Raw genomic sequence first — 18,284 nt, forward strand, 5'->3', positions numbered from 1 at the left:
GTTTTATGTATGTGGGTCGGCTGTGAGATGTGTGTGTACTCTATGACAGCCATGTGTTTTATGTATGTGGGTCGGCTGTGAGCTGTGTGTGTACTCTATGACAGCCCTGTGTTTTATGTATGTGGGTCGACTGTGAGATGTGTACTCTATACAGTCCTCTGATGGGTTGGGATGAGAAAGAGATGAACCATGTTTTCTTTCTCCTTTTCTTCATCTGGTGCTATCTCTGTTTCCTATCTGGTATGTTCTCACTGTGAATGAACCGGGACGCTAGGAATAGTGGAGGGAGTGCTCACTTCGGAAGCACATCTACTAAATTTGGAATGACTCAGAGATTAGCATGACCCCTATACAAGGATTACATGTAAATTTGTGAAGTGTTCCATATTTTCTTGTTCCAGTTTTTAATAATTTCTGCTTTCTTTTCTACTGGGGCTTTCTTGTTTCATTTTGTCAATGTTACTGCTTTTTGCCTGTTTATTCCTTGCTTTTGTTTTGTGTGGTTTTCTGTAGTTACCTAGGCGCAGGGCAGGGAGGTTGGGGGAAATGGGGAGCTAACAACAATGAATCCAAAAAAGAACACATTCTAAAATTAATATCATTGAACTATTGGATTGTGTGATATGTGAGTTGTATGTCATTAACAAATAATAATGGAAGGAACTAAACTCAGCATTTGATGCCATGCATTTTCTTTTTAAAAAAAATCATTTTATTAGGAACTTTTACAGCTCTTATCACAATCCATACATCCATCGTTGTGTCAAGCACATTTGTATATATGTTGCTATCATCATTTTCAAAACAGTTTCTTTCTACTTGAGGCCCTTGCTATCAGGTCATTCCCCCTTTCCCCCCTCCCTCCCTCATGTACCCTTGATAATTCATAATTTTTTCATGTCTTACACTGACCAATGTCTCCCTTCACCCACTTTTCTGTTGTCTGTCCCCCTGAGAGGGGGTTATATGTAGATCATTGTGATCAATTTCCCCTTTATCCCCCCACTTTCCCCTTCCCCTCCTAGTATCACTACTCTCATTATTGATCCTGAGGGGCTTATCTGTCCAGGATTCCCTGTGTTTCCAGCTCTTACCTGCACCCATGTACATGCTCTGGTGTAGCAGGATTTGTAAGGTGGAATTGGGGTCGTGATAGTGGGGGCAGGAAGCATTAAAGAACTAGAGGAAAATTGTATGTTTCATCGGTGCTATTCTGCACCCTAACTGGCTCATCTCTTCCTGGTGACCCTTCTGGGGGGGATGTCAAGTTGTCTACAGATGGGATTTGGGTCTCTATTCTGTGCTCCCCCCTCATTCACATTGATATGATTTTTGTTCTTGGTCTTTGATACCTGATACCTGATCCCTTCGACACCTCGTGATCACACAGGCTGGAGTGCTTCTTCCATGTGGGCTTTGTTGCTTCTCAGCTAGATGGTCGCTTGTTTATCTTCAAGCTTTTATGACCCCAGGCACTATCTCTTTCGATAGCCGGGCACCATCACCTTTCTTCACCACATTTGCCTATGCACCCACTTTGTCTTCAGTGATTGTTGGGAAGGTGAGCATCACAGAATGCTGGGTTATTAGAACAAAGTGTTCTTGCATCGAGGGGAGGACATGAATTTTCATCTTCTTTGGTCACTAACCAATATCTGAGACCTTGGAGATGTCAGTTCAAAAAATAAAAGGTACTATCTATTGAACACTCGGGATTTACCAAGCACTGTGGGAGGCATATTACCGCCAAGCCATGCGTAAGTGTTCAAATACATCTCCTTCCTTATGTGTAAATGAAGCAAGTTGTACTACTTGTCCATTGTTCCATCCAACTCCCGTTTAGGGCGACTGCAGGTATTCTCTCTACTAGGACATTCTCATAGAGTGTAAGGTTTCATCTGTACGCCTGTCTTGCATGCTTTCTGGTTTGGCCGGGCTGAGAGAGCAGTAGAGTAATGTCTCGAAGCTTGCCACTATGGCGAATCCATAGTTTTGTAGCTGCCCACTCGCCACCTTCCCAAGGGACTTTCCAGTTTTCCTAGAATCTGACTTATCTGGTTTCATTTTGTGTTTCCAAGTCGTTTTGCCAGCACTTCTTTAGACTCTGCCCCCAAAACCTTAAATTCAACTCTGATGGCTTCGTATTGCACCTGTTGAATCAGAAGTCAAGTAACTCAGAAATTGCCACTTGATTGTACATTGCAGAATTGGCAGTCTGGCCGGCCCTTGTTATTACTTGGCTATTTCTACTATAGCATGAATCCCATCTCTGAACGTTTACCTTACCAATTAGTCCCACTTCTTTGTAAAGCCTAGCTAAGGCCCTACTGCTCTATCATCTCCCGATGTAGCTATGTGTTCCTTCTTCCCAATTGACCCAGCAAAGGCAGCACATTAGGTGCCACAATATGCTAGGGTTTAGTGGTTATGAGTGTGGGATCTGGAGGCAGAGACCTAACTATGAATCCTGATGCTTCAACTTCTATGTTACGCAATCTTGGGAAATCACTTAACTTCTCTGGGCTTCAATTTCCTTGTTCATATACTCAACACAATATTAGCCTTGACCTAGTAGGTAAAGACAAATCTATGTAAAGATAATCCATATCAAGTCACCTAGTACAGTGCCTGGAATATGGAAAGGCACATTCAGTACATTGACCCCATCACCAGATCTATGGGTGAGACCTCATTGTCCCAACACAATCAGTGTAATCCCGACAAATTTGCCAAGTGAGTGAGTTAGTGTTGAAATGAATGGAGCTAGTTCCAAGCCACTCACAGGACTTCCATTTGATGATGTGGACTCTTTATTAGTTTTGCCACTTGCAACAAAAAATCTTCTCATTGAAAACTCCATATTATTAGCACTATTGATAACTCCGTATTATTACCACTACCTCATGTATAGCCAACTAGCTACTGTTGGATTATAATGCCCTTTGGAACAGAGACTCGCTTACTAAGCTCTACATGGCCACAACATCAAATGCACATAATAGTCCCTCATTCAGCTACACTTAATGTTAGCACATTCACTTCCTCCTGAGGTCTTTGGCCTTTGGCCATCATTGAAACAGAATGAGGTGGTGGTCAGGGTGTCCGTTATGGTGGTCCTCTGCTACCCCGTCGTCTTCTATGCGCTAAGGATGCTATTTTTAACTGCCCTCAAGTTGGTTCTGACTCACAGAGAGCCTGTGTACAATAGGATGAGACACTGCCTGATCCTATGCCATCACCACAGTTGCTGGATTTGAGTCCGTGTTGTAGCGATGGTGTCAATCCATCTCCTTCAGGGTCTCCCTCTTTTTCGTTGACCCTCTTCTTCACCAAGCCGACTAGTCCTTGTCCCAGGACTGGCCTCTCGTGACAATATGCCCAAAGAACATGAGACACAATCTCCTCATTGGCAGTTCTTCCTCCAAGGCAGAGCTGTTCCTTCTGCCGGAAGTCCATGGTACCTTCAGCAGTCTTTGACAACACCATCGTTCAAATACATCAAGTCTTCTGTCTTCTTTATTCACTCACCAACTCTTCCATGCTTACGAGGCAATTGAAATTTCTATGGCTTGGGTCAGGTGCCCCTTGGTGGTTCTCAAAGCGACCTCCTTGCTCTTCGACACTTTAAAGAGATTTTGCACAGCAGTTTTGCCCAATGCAATGAGTTATTTGATCTCCTGATTGCTGCTGCCGCCGCTGTGAGCATTGATTGTGGATCCAAGCAAGACAAAATCCTTGACAACTTCACCCTTTCCTCCATGGATCATGATGGTACCTATTGGTCTTGTTGTGAGGATTTTGCTCTTCTTTACACTGAGTCGTAATCCACACTGAAGGCTGCCATTCTCGATCTTCATCAGCGAATGCTTCAAGTCCTCAATTCAGCAAGCAAGGCTTTTCCATCTGCATATCACAGGTCATTAATAAGCATTCTTTCGATCCTGATGCCACATTTGTCTTCATATAGTGCAGCTTTTCTGATGATTTTCTCAGCATTCAGATTGACTATCTGGTGAAAGAATACAACCCTGACATATATCTTTCCTGATTTTAACCCATTCAGTACCCTCTGGTTCTGTTCGAGTGACTGCCTTTTGGTCCGTGTGTAGGTTCTGCAGATGCACAATTGTTTTTGGAATTATCATCCTCCTTGAGGACATCCACAGCTTGTTATGACCCACGCAGCCAAAATACCTTTGCATAGTCAATAAAACACAAGTAGATATCTTTTGGTATTCTTTAATTTCACCCAAGTTCCACCTGCCATCAGCAACGACTCATTTGTGCCATGTCCTCTTCTGAATCTAGCTTGAATTTCTTGCAGCTCCCTGTCTTCTGCAGCCATTTTTTAATTATCCAGCAAAATTTTATTGCATGTGATATTAATGATACTGTACTATAATTTTTGCGTTCTGTTGGGACACCTTTCTTTGGAATCGTACAAATATGAATCTCTTTCAGTCGGTTGGCCAGGTAGTTGTCTTCCAAATTGCTTGGCATAGATGATTGATTGAGTGCATCCAGCGCTCCTTCCGCTTGTTGACATATTTAAATAGCTATTTTGTCAATTTCTGACTTTTTTTTTGGTAGCTAATGCCTTCAGTGCAGCTTGGACTTCTTCCTTTAATACCATTGGCTCTTCATCAGATGCTACTTCTTGAAATGGTTCAGTGGCTGTGTAATCCTCCCATCATCTTTTGATGCCTCCCACGATTTTCAATGTTTCATGCCCATGGCATTCCTTGATGTTTTAATTTAAGGCTTGAGTTCTTTTTCTTTAATTTTTTCATCTTGAGGTATGGACAGTATGTTCTTTTTTTTGGCTTTCCCATTTTCAGATCTTTGCACACTTCATTTTCATACTCTTTTTGTCTTCTCACGCTGCCTTTTGAGATTTTCTGTTCACTGCTATTGCAGTATCACTTCTTCCATTTGTTTTAGCTACTATACTTTCAAGAGCAAGTTTCAAAGTCTCTTCTGACATCTGCATTGGTCTTTTCTTTCTTTCCTGCCTTTTAAAGTGACTTTTCCTTCTTCATATATGACGTTCTCCTACAACTCTTCCTCAGGTCTTCTGTCATTGGTGTTCAATGCATCAAACCTGGTCTTGAGATATCAATTAAATTCAGGCAGGATATGATCAAGATTATATTTTGGCTCTTGAGGACTTGTTTTAATTTTCTTCAGTTCGGCCTACACTTGCCTGTGAGCCACCGACAGTTATGTCCCATAATCAGCCCCTGGTCAGCCTTTGGCTTGTGATGCTTTGGCGTCTCCACTGCCATCCCCCCACAGGTAGAGCCCATTTGGTTCCTATGCATTCAATCTGGGAAAGGTTGTGCTTAGTCACTGTTTTTTTGGTGGTTGAAAGGGGTATTTTCAATGAAGAAGTTATCTTCATGACAAAATTCTATCATTTGTCCTCCAACTTCATTTCTACCCCCAAGGCCATATTCTCCAAGTACCGTGCCTTCTTCCTTGTCTCCAATTTTTGCGTTCCTATCACTGGTAATTATCAATGCATCTCGGTTGCATGCCTGATCAAATTTAGGCTGAAGACATTTGTGGAGATATTCCATTTCTGCATCACTGGGTTTCATGGTAGATGTATAAGTGTAAATAATAGTTGACTTAACTGATTTTCCTTGTAGATTGACAGATATTACCCTATCACAGACAGATATTACCCTATCACACACACTGGTCGTTAAAACACTTCTTGAAAAGTTCTTCTTGATGAATACGTCATTGCTCTTGAATTTGTCACTCCTGGAATCATAAACTCTGATTCAAAATGGCCAACACCGGTTCATTTCAGCTCACTCATGCCTAGGATATTGATTTTTATGTATTTAATTTCATTTTTGATGTCTTCCAATTTTCCTAGTTTCATACTTAGTACATTCCATGTTCTGGTTACGCTTCCCTGCCACCTCATTTGGAGTTATGTCCCATCAGTAAATGAAGGTCTCCAAAGTTTTGCTCCAGCTCTCATTAAGGTCAACTGTACTTTGAGAAGACAGCTTGAGGTAGATAGTTTATTGTGCCAACCTGGCCGACAAACATGTGGGGCTAATTGAAGGGTGGAGGGATACATGGTTCAGTGAGCCTCGTCTTTCTAGTTCTTGGGTCTCTTATTTTCTGCTGGTCGGACCAGGGTGCAGCTACCTTAGCCAGTTCCCTGTTTTAGCTGGCAAGGCTCACTTCCTGCAAGACATCCCTGCGGAGAAGCCACATGGACCTACCCCAATGCAGCCCTGGGTGCTGGAGCAACCGTGTGGAGTCCCCTGCCAGTGGTGAGATGCTTACACATTCACTGACTTGGCTTTCTTCCTGCAGTCAGCATCATTATGTCTGTTTTGTGAGATAGAGGAGGATTTTGTGGATTGGTGTTGGACATAGGGGTTAATGTTGGACTTGTGGGCTTGGGCAGCACTGGGTTAGGATATTTTCTTGATGCGCACTTAACCTTTATATAAAACTCTCTCTTATTACATGAGTCTCTGTGGATTTGTTTCTCTAAAGTTCCCAGACTAACACACAGCTTTTCCACAGTTGTCTTTGAAGTACCCATCACTGGAGGGGCTATCTTGCAGTACTGTGTCAGGACAGTGCTTAGTTCTATTGTTATTCATCAGGTTTTCAGTTGCTAATCCTTCAGGAATGCCCAACCCATTCCTTCTTCATAGTCTGTTCATAATCTGGAAGCTCAGCTGAAATGTGTTCACCAGGAGTGACCCTGCTGGTATTTGAAAGGCTGGTGGTAGACTTCCAACACCATAGCAACACGGACGTCAACAGAGTACAGCAAGCTGTCAGGCTAGTGGAGGCTCTAGTCATCGGAAAGAAAAAGGCTTTGTAGACGAGCTAAGCCTTATTGCGCACTAGGCAGTGCACACACAGAATCATCTCCCTTACCTCAGGGACTGCCAAGTACTGTTCTTACTTGTCTGTTGCAGATAAGACATGGATGTTCAGAGAGGTGGTTTAACTTGTATAGGTCACACAGCCTCTACCTATCAGAGTTTAGGATCCTGCACCCAAATCATTGGCTCCAGGATTGAAGTTCTCCCTCCCCTTTAAAGCAAATGAAAACAGAAACCTTGGGCAGTACAGTAAGGGGTGTGGTTTACACATGAATGATGATCGAGCTACAATCAGCAGACCTATGCTAAAAAAAAGGGGTTGGACTGACATCAAAAGACAGGTAAATAAATACACATTAAGTTTAAATAAAATATCTCAAGTCTATCAGGATCGTTTTTTTTAAAAAATCACCTAGCCCAACAGTTTCTGATTAACCATAACCTTCTCAGTCCTATTGAGAGATCTTTTAACAGTTACCTTTTTCTCTTGCACATCGGAGTTTAAAAGGTAACCTAGAACCGTGCCAACAAACAAGTACTGTGTTGTTCCTTGATTTGTGTTGCTGCTAGTGTCGCTCTGCTGGGGTCTATCCGTGCCAATGCACAGCAGGTCGACCTCACTCAGGAGAACTGCGGAGGAAGGCTTCGTCCCAGTCAGGACATACCGTGATCTAACGACTTCTTAGGATTCATTGGGATTTCGGTGCTCATTCCCTCCCCGCCATTTTTTTTGTTGCTTTTATAAATAAACTCCTATCATGCATCGTTGTCCTTTTTTTTGTACATTTGCATTATCAGTGGGAGGCCAGAAGCTCTGAGATTTTCTGGTCCAAGAAAGAAAACGCACTCCCTGACGTCCCTATCTCCAGCAGCCACATACGGAGCGAACACCGACCCAGGAAGTTTTCCCTCTAGCAGGAGAGGAAGACAGGGCAACACAAGACCAAGGGGGTCCCTTGAGGAGATTGCTCAGAAGGCTGCCTGGAAGAGGTGGCATTCGAGTCAGAACTGAAAGGACTGGAAGGCTGTGCTGCTTGGTCCTCTGTATGGTTGTCTGGCTGTGTGTCCATTTGGAGCTGACTCTTTGTGGGATCATCTGGCTGATCATCTCAGACAGAAATGGTCTGGGTAGAGAATGGAGGTGGAAGAATGGCATAGTATGATCAGCTGACTCACTATTCACTGCCATTCAGTCAATGCCAATTCATAGTGCCCCTATAGTACAAGGCAGAATTGCCCCCTGTGGGTTTCTGAGACGAACTCTTCACAGGAATAGAAGGCCTCGTCTCTACTGCGGAGCAGCCAGTGGTTTCGAACAGCTGATCTTGCGGTTAGCAGCCCATCACAGATCCACTACACTACCGGGGCTCCTCACAGCTTGCTCAGAAGATCAGGAATCATTTGTGTGGGTGAAGCACTGGTCCTCTTAGGGTTGAGAGTAGATGAAGGGAGAGGTCACAGGCATGGAAGGAAAAGGCACTTGGGTGTGCTTGAAAAATGAGCCTTCCTACAGAGCGTGTGAAGGTGATTGGGTAGAGAATTTAAGGATGGAGCAGAGTTCTTTGATTGGAGATATGAGATCACCCCAAGTTCTTAATGGATCACCTAGACACCCCAGTTTTGAAAACACACATACACCAAACCCTTATTTAACTGCCGCTGTGTCTACTTCTGTAAAAATCTCCTTCTGGTTTACTCTCCGCCCATGGGTTTCAACTTGAACTCAATTGCATTTGTTCCATAAAACGTCTGATGCCACTTTAATGGCCTAACCCCAGAAAGAACACCTGGCAGCCTTCAAACATTCACCAGTGTTCCAAATAACCTTCGTCTGTAGGCTGCCTTCTATGGGGCCAGGCAGATGTCAGGCTCATACAACTTGAGTCACGCTGACATAGCTGGGATGCCTGGATTGCAGTGGAATCTGGGTTGGGGGGGTGGGTGTTACCAATCACAGCCCAGAGGGAAGCCACGCTGGGTGAAACAATGCCAGAGACTTCACCATCGCTGCAGAAGGAGGCGGTTCTTGGTGACGGTAATGGCACTCAAAGCCTGAGGAGGAGGACCCCGACGCTGGATCACCACCATTCAGCGATGTCCAGCCACGGGCCAGGGGCATTCCAGGGATGCAGGCCGCCACCACTGCCTTCCCCTGACTGCAGTTGTCAGAATCAGAAGGTACAAGACCCAACCCAACCCAACTGATTGCTGTTGAGTCCATTCTGGCTCATGGTGCCTGTGTTAGTCTGGGTAGACTAGAGAAACAAATCCAGGAAGATGCATATGTGTATAAGAAAGAGGTCTAGATACAAGAGCAATTGAGTATTGAGAAAACATCCTATCCCAGTCCAGATCGAGTCCATAAATCGGATATTAGCCCATATGCCCAATACCAATCTATGAAGTCTTCTTCAGACTCAAGAAGCACATGCAATGATGCTGAATGCAGGAAGATCACAGGTCAGTGGGTGGGAAGTCTCGTGGATCCAGTGACATTGTAAGCATCTCAGTGCTGGCAGGGGTCTTTATGTGGCTTCTCCGGCTCCCAGGGCACAGGCTCTATCAGCGTAATGCCGTGTGTCTTGTTAGTAGAGTCTCTCAGGGAGTGAGCAGAGAGAAACAGTGTCTCTGCCTCCAGGGAGGAATACAGGAGTTCCCAGCATCCTCCGGAGAAGACCATGCCCACACAGAGGTCTCCTTCGCTATGACCTGATTGACAGGTCAGACTGCACCCCTTCACTCCCAATCCTCTCAAATTGACAATAACCACCTGACAGCTTGTCCATGGGACCTGAGGGCAAGCCTCACCATCCTTGCCTCTAAGGAGCGTCCTGGCCGTCTTTCTGCCGCAAAGACTCAGAAACCCACAGGGGCAGTTCTGTCCTGTCCTATAGAGTCGCTGTGAGTTGGCGTCAAACTCCGTGTCAGTGAGATTTAGGTCAGTAGATGAGCTCAAACCATTTGCAGTACCAGGGCACTGAACCCCCCGAGTCTCCTTTATGACTAAACGGTGTCACTGTCCTCAGGGATCGGGGAAGTCCAACATTGATGATAAGGGCCATGTATTTATCACTTACAGCCACCAGTTACCACGGCAGCCCCTTTACAAGTCACGTCTTCTGTTCGCACAGCTCCATGATGAATTTGTTTTCTTTTATCTTTTCCTTTTTTGATGAGTTTGTGTTCACAGGCCCTGTTTTGTAAGGGAAGCAGCTACGGCCAGAAACAATGAAGACATTTACCCAACTCATACAGTAGCTGGCAAAACTCAGTACAAAATCACAGCCTGGGCTCCTAACCGCTGCCCGGAACAGCCCGTGGTCGGTTTCTGCAATTTGTGCCACCCACACAGACAACCACCCTCCCAGGTGGCATAACTGGGTTGAGCCAGTAGCGAGAAATTCTAAAAGGGTTTCATTTTGCCCCTCTGGTCTCCTGGGGTTAGAGGGCTGTGAAGCATTTTGCTTTTCAATGAACAGTTCCACAATTGATCCATCATCGACGCCCACGGAAGCAGGCAAATCTGCTGCAAAAGACTTCTTTAAAGTCTTACAAATCAAAGATGCTACTTTGAGGATTGAGGTGTGTCTGACTCAGGTCAGCTTCTTGAGCCTGTGGAAGTGGGGCCATGAATAAAGGAAACTGAGGCAGAATCGCCATAAATGAATCACGGGGTGGGTGAAGACTATGGGAAGTACCATGGACTGCCACAAGAAGAACGACAGAATTACATCTTGGGAAAAGTACACCTAGAATGTTCCTTGGAAGCAAAGATGGTGAGACTTGGTCTCCGGTAGTTCGGGCATGTTCTCAGGAGGGACCGTCCTTGGAGAAGAATGCCGCCGTGCCTGGGAAAGTAGAGGGTCAGGGAAAAGAGGAAGATCCCCAGCGACGTGGATTGACATGGTGGCTGCAGCAATGGGCTCGAACGTAGCGACGCTTGTGAGGATGATGAAGGGCCGGGGAGTGTATTTAGTTCTGCTGTCCCTGGGGTCGCTATGGGTCAGGACTGAGTCCATGCTACCTTGCAACAAGGATTATGTTTGAAATAGCTGTTCCCTCAGCAGTGATTTAACTCGGTGCTGTGTCAGACAGCCTGGGCGTGGGAGCGTGCCTTCGAAGGGTTGTGTGTCTGCTGCTCAAGGTCCTCCAACCCAGGTCTTCCCAGTGGAAGAACTGAGATCATGTTTTACTGCTTATATTTTGTGAATAAATGGAAAGACCTGCCCCAAGTTGTGGTTGTTGTTTTTTGTTTTGTTTTGTTTTCACTTAAAGAATCTTTTGCGGTGGCCAGGACTAGTGGGGTGCCAGGATGCTGAGAACGAAGTCCCAAGCCGAACTGGGTCCCCACCCCAGCCCTTCAGGGCGGCACAGGGAGACAGCAGCCACAGCCTGGGTGCCCTGCCAGGGAAGCCTCAGGCCCAGCCCAGCGCTCCCACGAGCGGCCAGGCGGTAGGGACAGATGAGTAGTGGCTACAGAGAGACAGACAGAACATGACCCTGGGGGAGGAGAGAGCCGCGGGGAGGGCTAGTACACCCTCAGTCCTCAGCTCTGAGAAGGGGCTGTTCTGTGGGAGATGGAGGTAGCAGCTCGCCCAAGAGCCAGGAGAGAAAAAGTAGGTTTCTGTGTGGGCAGCAGCAGGGCCATTTCAGAAAGCCCTATCTGTACCAGTGTACCATGTCTCGCCCTTCATGAGGGGTGCTGGCTCTCTCCCCCAAAGAAGAGAGGGGGATCTATAGAGCAGGACGAACAGTCTGCTAACCCCCTCCCCCCCGAACTCTTCATTATCCCAGATCCCTAATTGTGAAACCGCCCAGCTTGGAAGCCTTGGCTACACAGTCACCTCCCCCAGGAAGGTCTCCCTGACTGACCATCCCTCAAACCTGTAGAGCTAATAGTTGGGTTTGGCACAAAAGGTCCAGGTCACCCCATGTCCATTCAGGACAAGGGTCCACATTAGGCTGACGTTCAGACCAGTTACTTAGATGGAGGAAGCCTCAAAGACCCAGGATGTCAGCACCAGTCAGTTGGGGGCCCCCATAACCCACCTCCCTGTGGGAGCAAATAGACCTTTCCTTTCACTCGCTTGGGGCGCGTGGTGGTTTAGTGGTCGCAGTCTCGCCCCCCAGATGGAAGAGCTGAGTTTGGTTTCTGGCCACGGCTCTCCCCAAGCCCAGCCACCCAGTTCTCACGGAAACCTGTGCCCTGCCAGGACGATGGACAACTTTCAGCAGACCTTCCAGACTAATCTGGACTAGGAATAAAGGCCTGGCAAACTGCTTGTGGGGATGGGGTGTGTGGTATCAGCCAATGGGGGTGGTGGGGAGGGAGTCAGCCAATGGGGATCCTACGATCACGGCAGTCTAGTGTGCAACCGATTGTGAGGATGGGCAGCATGTCACTCCATGGTGCTTGATGTCACCACAAATTGGGATTGCCTTGGTGGCAGCTAACGATATGACGCCCGTGGATTTGGCTGTGGGTGTCGGCGGTCCCACTAGCTCTCAGGCACGGTATCTCCTGGGATGTCAGCAGCATCCTGCAGGAGTGTACGTCTCAGACACTCGGACAGCACTTACAGAACCACTTGCCACGTGCCAAGTCCTGTTGTAACCACTCTGCTGGGATTATCTCATGTAATTCGCCGACAAGCCCGTGAGTCCAGTGTTACTATTATTGGCGCACTGCAGGAGAGGAAACCAAGCCCTCAGTTCTCCGTGGCCTAGTGGCTAGCTGGGACAGGAGCACAATGTGTCTGGTGTCAAAGCCTGAGGTGTGACTGTGACTTGTCTCCAGACAAATGATAAGGACTTTGAAGTCGGGGCCCTTTAGCCCCTCCGTGTCTCCTGCTGCTCCTCGCAGGTGCTTGTGCCTAGTAGATGTTCCATAGATGTTGGCTTACCGGTTGTTCAAAGACATTTCTCATCAGCTTTTGGCATGACCTGTGAGATAGGGTGCTCTGGAGGGGACAGAGTCGTTTCTGAATCCTTGCCAGACAGAATCAGATAAGTACCTAGAGGCAGTGAGGAATTTGTAAGCAGCGGCCTAGGGCATTATATTCTGCTTTATGGTCCAAGGAAAAAAATGCACCCCCAAACACCAAACTCACTGCCATTGAGTTTATTTCAACTCATAGTAACCCTATATGACAGAGAAAAACTGTAACCCTAAAGGACAGAGAAAAACTGGCCCCTGTGGGTTTCCAAGATTGTAAATCTGTACAGGAAGTAGAAAGCCTCATCTTTCCCCTGGTTTCAAACTGGTAACCTCTGGTTAGCAGCCCAACCTCCTAATCCACAATGCCACCACGGGCTCCTTCTGCTTCAGGGAAGCAACGGAAAAGCTATTGGGAATGAGGATGAGACATTTCAATCAAACCTTAATTAACCGGCTCCGTCAATCCGAACACTTTCTTCACGGATGTTTTTACCTTCTGTTCGCCAGTAAGAGATATAAGAATATTGCCTCCCACAAGGGTTGATGTTGAAAATGCACCTTCCAGCGCTTTGTCCCAAGTAGCTGGGAAGATGGCGGACATTCAGGCTGTACGTGCAAGCCAACAGCAGCCAACCAACTGTCTGCCAGCACCCAAAGAGGGCTCTGCTGGGAGAAACGGGCAAGGAGCAACACCCACACTATTCCAAGAGCATCCAGCTTGGTGCAGGGCACCCACACTGTCGAGAAATACCCTCTCGTGGATGACACCTACAGCTGAGGGAGGGGGCATTACATCCGGCATGGCAACACCATGAAACGGCAAAGGACCATGTCCTCGGCGAGACACCCGCTTCTGGCCCCACACGCAACTGCTTTAAGAACTTCCACAAGAACATGGATGACCAGGGACCACGTCTGTGCACAGGCGCCCCCGCGCCCCCACCGCTTCAGGGACAGCTCCATCATTGATGCTGCCACAGTGGGTAAGTGCCAGCCCCTGAGAGTGCCCCTGGACCCCTACGCTCCCACTCCCCAAGTGAGATAGAAGTATCTCTTTCCCAGTCAAGAAAGAACGGAGAGGAAGAGGTGATCAGAGAGAGACAAAGACTGCCTGTGTCTTCCAGGTGACGGCCAGGCATCAGGGTAGACGACCCGATCTGTACCCTCTCTGTCTACTTCTCCAGCCCAGGACAGCGAGACCAGATGCCCAGAATGGCGACCTCAAGCCAGCACCCTGCAAGGTCACAAAGGAGGTTGTGTTCCTTGCTCTGCGCCTCCTAAGATTGGAATGAAGACTCCTGGTTTTGAGCAGGGTTTTTTTGGGTGGGGGTGGGGGGTGGGAGGATAAGAATTGAAACAAAGAGATTTTGTGGGTTTTTTTTTTTTATATCATGTTTAAGTGAACATTTAGCTAACAGAAAATGGAACTTGGGAGAACTTCTCCAAACTCGGGATCATTTGGTTAACTGACCTTTTCACGGTAGCCAGGCGAAAATAAATTGGAGAAGAAGGCATGCGCCTCGCCAAAAGGCCCGTTCCTTAACCAGACACGCTATCATGGTGCTTCTTCAAATGGCGAGGGGCATTCCCGCCGTCTTTGATAGGCTTTTGTTCCCTCTTAAGTACCGAGAATATAAAGCCTATTGCCATCAAGTCTCCTGCCAGCTCCTGGCCACCCCATCCACCCCATGTACCACAGAGATGTGCTGCGGCCCGGGGGGGAGGGGGGTTCCTTGTCTGTAATCTTTCACAAAGCAGGACATCTCTCTGGCCCCCCAACTGGGTACATTGGAACCACCCATCTTTCAGATGAGTAGCACCCACAAGCTGTCTGTGCTAATTGGGGACCACTCCGGTTTATATAGGTTTGTCATTTATCTCTTTGTTTTCGACCAGAGTCTGGGGAGATGTTCCCAATCGCTTGAAAAATCAGGTGATGTTTGTGCTGAAAGGGTTGTTTGAGTCTCGCTTCTTCATTTTGAAGGTGAGAAACTGCGGCTTGGAGAAATTCAGCGCTTTGTTTATGTCACAAGGCCTGTTCGGTGGCAGAGGCCAGGGTTCGGTGGCAATGCAGGTGTCCATTGTCAGGTGTGTCCCCAGCACTGTGCATTTTCCTCGTACACAAGGTATCAACCATCTCTGGTCAGAACTCTCCACCTGCTCCCCCAGGATACTTGATCATTGATCCCCCTTCCAGATTTTGTTAGTTTTCGTCTTATTTATTTATGGAAACAGTTTCAATTATAGAGAGAATATAATCTAATTAACTCTCATCCCATCACCTAACTTGTACAGTTATCAACATATGGCCCCAAGTCCCCCCTCCAAAAAAAACCTCCCAAACTGTAAACTTCTGAGACTGTAACTCTTAATAGGAGCAGAAAGCCTCATCTTTCTTCATCAGAGCTGCTGGTGGTTTCGAACTGCTGACCTTGCAGAGCTGATCATCAGTTTTGACAGTTCATACGCACCTTATATGTCATCCCTTTCATTGTAATCCCCTCAGTGGAACATCACGTACCTCGCTTTCTCCCTTCCGAACCTTGTCCTTGGGTACATGCTGCCCCTTTGACCCCAAATGGTTGATGTGTGGACCCCACTCATGGTATTGCTCCTTTTATAAGCCTGTCCACTGTTGAGATGAAAATTGAGCCTGGGGAGGTGGCAGGGTGAGTTCATTTCTAGGATGAAGGGTGACTTAGGCCATAGTCTTGTGGCTTCCGCCAGTCTCTATCTGACCAGTAAGCCTGGTCTCTATTATAATTGTGAGTTTTGTTCCACATACAATTAGCCCAGTAGACTGAAGGAACACACAGCATCAATCTCCACAAGTCTGGGGACCAGAAGGCCTAGCTGGTGCCCGGCTACCACTACCCACTCCTCTGAAAGGGGTTGCATTAGACACTCCTGGACAGCGTCTCGGATTTTGGTTTGTTTGTTAGCTTTTGCCATTGGTTCCTTGGATTTAGGACCCAAAGTCAGACATCAGATCTCAGAAAGAATAACTAGCTGATTGCTCAAAGCCCTTGTGATTGAATTTTTGCCAAAGAAAGAAAACCAGTTAGATATAAGGGCCCTTTGCGATTGCGGTAGATTCCATTCAGTTATATTGTACCTTTTGTCGGTTTCTTTGAGCCCATGGCAGTCTCGTGTGTGTGATGAGCCCGGCAGGTATCATTTGCCTCCCCCAGACAGGAAACCGAGGCCAGAGGGTGTCTCAGGACCCAATGAGCATCAGCCTGAGCCCAGACCCAGGCGTCTTGGCTCGGCTCGGCTCTTCTTACAACAGTGAAATACGTATCGTTATTGCCTCCATCTCATTAATGTGCTGTTAGATGTCATGGTGTTGATTCTGAGTGACGGAGTAGAACTGCCCCCTTGACATTCCTAAGCTACTACTGCCTTCTCAGGAACAGTGGCTCGCTCGCTGGCATCGTGTCCGTGCTGACTCGGGGCAACCTTTCTGGGTTTCCCAGACTGTAACTGTTTACAGGAGTAGAAAGACCGATCTTTCTCCCAAGGAGCTGCTGGTGTTTTTGAACTGCCAACCATGTGGATCACAGCCGAACGGGTAAGCACTCCTCCACCAGGGCAGATCACCAGGTCTTTTTTCCTTAGAGCTACCAGTGCTTCGCCTCCCTAGCCTGCCGGCGTCAGCAGCTGAGCAATAACCACTGTGCCCCAAAGACCTTTTACCGTAGCTTCTGCTTCTCTGTGTGCCCATTACGTTCCAGCCATCTCCTAAACACGTTTCAAGTCAGCGCTCCCGGGGCCTTCCCAACAGCCCTGCACAGTAGGCGTCTTTATTCTGATTTTGCTGAGGAAGCTGAAGCCCAGCGGGGTTGAGACGTTTTTTCAAAGTAGCCCAGTACATCTTTCCGAGGCCAGAGCTCACTCTCCTATCATCTACCACCTACTACCCTGTTTCCCCCCAAATAAGACAGTGTCTTATATTGATTTTTGCTCCCAAAGATGTGCTAGGTCTTGTTTTCAGGGGGTGTCTTATTTTTCCATGAACAAAAAGGAAATTTATTACCTGTATATGGTATGGTAGTAGTCATCACAAGCCAGCATAACCAGACAAACTGAATCCTACAGTATCAAGAATTTCTTGTTACTACCATTATTTCCATGTACAACAATCTATGGTACCCATTTATTCAATGACAATCATGTCATCATCTTCTGGAACATCATCATAACAATCCAAACCCTTATTTTCGGGGGGGGGATGCCTTATATTTCACCGAGAGGCAAAAGTGTCAGTGGGTCTTATTTTCGGGGGATGTCTTACTTTCGGGAAACAGGGTTGTATCACATTACAGGACAACATATAAGGAAGCTTGGTGGAACCATGGAAGCCCCAGTGGTGTAGTGCTTCTGCCTGGGCTGCTAATTTCAAGGTCAACAGTTCAAATCCACTAGTTGCTCTGCAGGAGGAAGATGAAGCTTTCTGCTCTTGTCAAGATTCATAGCCTCAGAAACCGTCTAGGGTCGCTAGGTGTCAACATTGACTTGATGGCTGTGAGTTTGCTGCTCTGCTAGTTCGGTGGCACATGGCTGCTAACAAAAGGTCCCAATTTGAAGCCACTAGCCGGTCTGCTTCAAGGTTTATAGTCTGGAAAACCCTCCCGGGGCAGGTCTACTCTCTCCTATAGGGTTTCTAGGAATTTAAATCAATGTGCTAGCTCTGGGGTTTGTTGTTGTTTGTTTGTTTGTTTTTCTTTTCCTTTTTGCACAGGGCACCTGGTATTTAAGATGTTTAAATTGTGTTTCACTTCTAAGTACTTTCATTTTCAATCCCCTTTTAGAATTTGGCATAGAAAATGAACTAAGGTTGCCGGACTAGCAGATGCCGTAAAGCTGGGCGTCTGGGTTATCTAGAAAGAATGTGAGTCTATCTGGCATCTCCAATCAAAGAACTGCCGGCTCCATCCTGTGCGCACATCTTCCACACGCATGGACGTTTCCCTCTCCGAACCCATGAAGTTCGACGCTGCTCCCAACCAAGTCACGAAGAGCTGGAAAGAAATCCTCCACTCTGAACCTGCCTGCCCTGACCCTCCAGCCCACGGCCGCCTGGGGCCTGGCCCTGCGAGCTCTGTCTTGTGCTTTCAGGGGCAATCAAAGGCCTTTTTAGAAAAGATTTCCTGGTCGCCTGTGGCCATGGATGGACAGAGTTTTCCACTAGGCTTCCCCACCCCCTCCAGCCACACTGGCCCTTAAGAAGATATTACTCAAGGCTCCACACCTACTTCAAACATTTTTAGGGCCCAGGGCGGGGGCCTTGTGTAGACTGCCAGGAACCAGGCAGGGAGGAGGAGGAGGGCCTAGCTTGCAGGGCAGGCCCGCCTGGATGGACTGTTTACTGGCCGGCTGGTGGTCCACGTGGCGGCTCTTTTTCTCACACTTCTCCAAGTTTCATGTTCCCGTTGGGCAGCTGTGGCTTGCAAGGCCTTCTCCCTGCCCCCAGGAAGACG

The 18,284-nt window shown here is 47.2% G+C and overlaps 1 non-coding gene across 1 annotated transcript; it reads left to right on the forward strand.

Moving 5' to 3' along the window:
- The first annotated feature begins 288 nt into the window (after window positions 1–288).
- On the forward strand, window positions 289–392 carry LOC142452069 (U6 spliceosomal RNA). Its single transcript, XR_012785132.1, has one exon. It is a non-coding gene; the product is annotated as a U6 spliceosomal RNA (small nuclear RNA).
- The last annotated feature ends 17,892 nt before the right edge of the window (window positions 393–18,284 follow it).

Source organism: Tenrec ecaudatus, chromosome 6 (assembly GCF_050624435.1).
Source record: "Tenrec ecaudatus isolate mTenEca1 chromosome 6, mTenEca1.hap1, whole genome shotgun sequence".
NCBI lineage: Eukaryota > Metazoa > Chordata > Mammalia > Afrosoricida > Tenrecidae > Tenrec > Tenrec ecaudatus.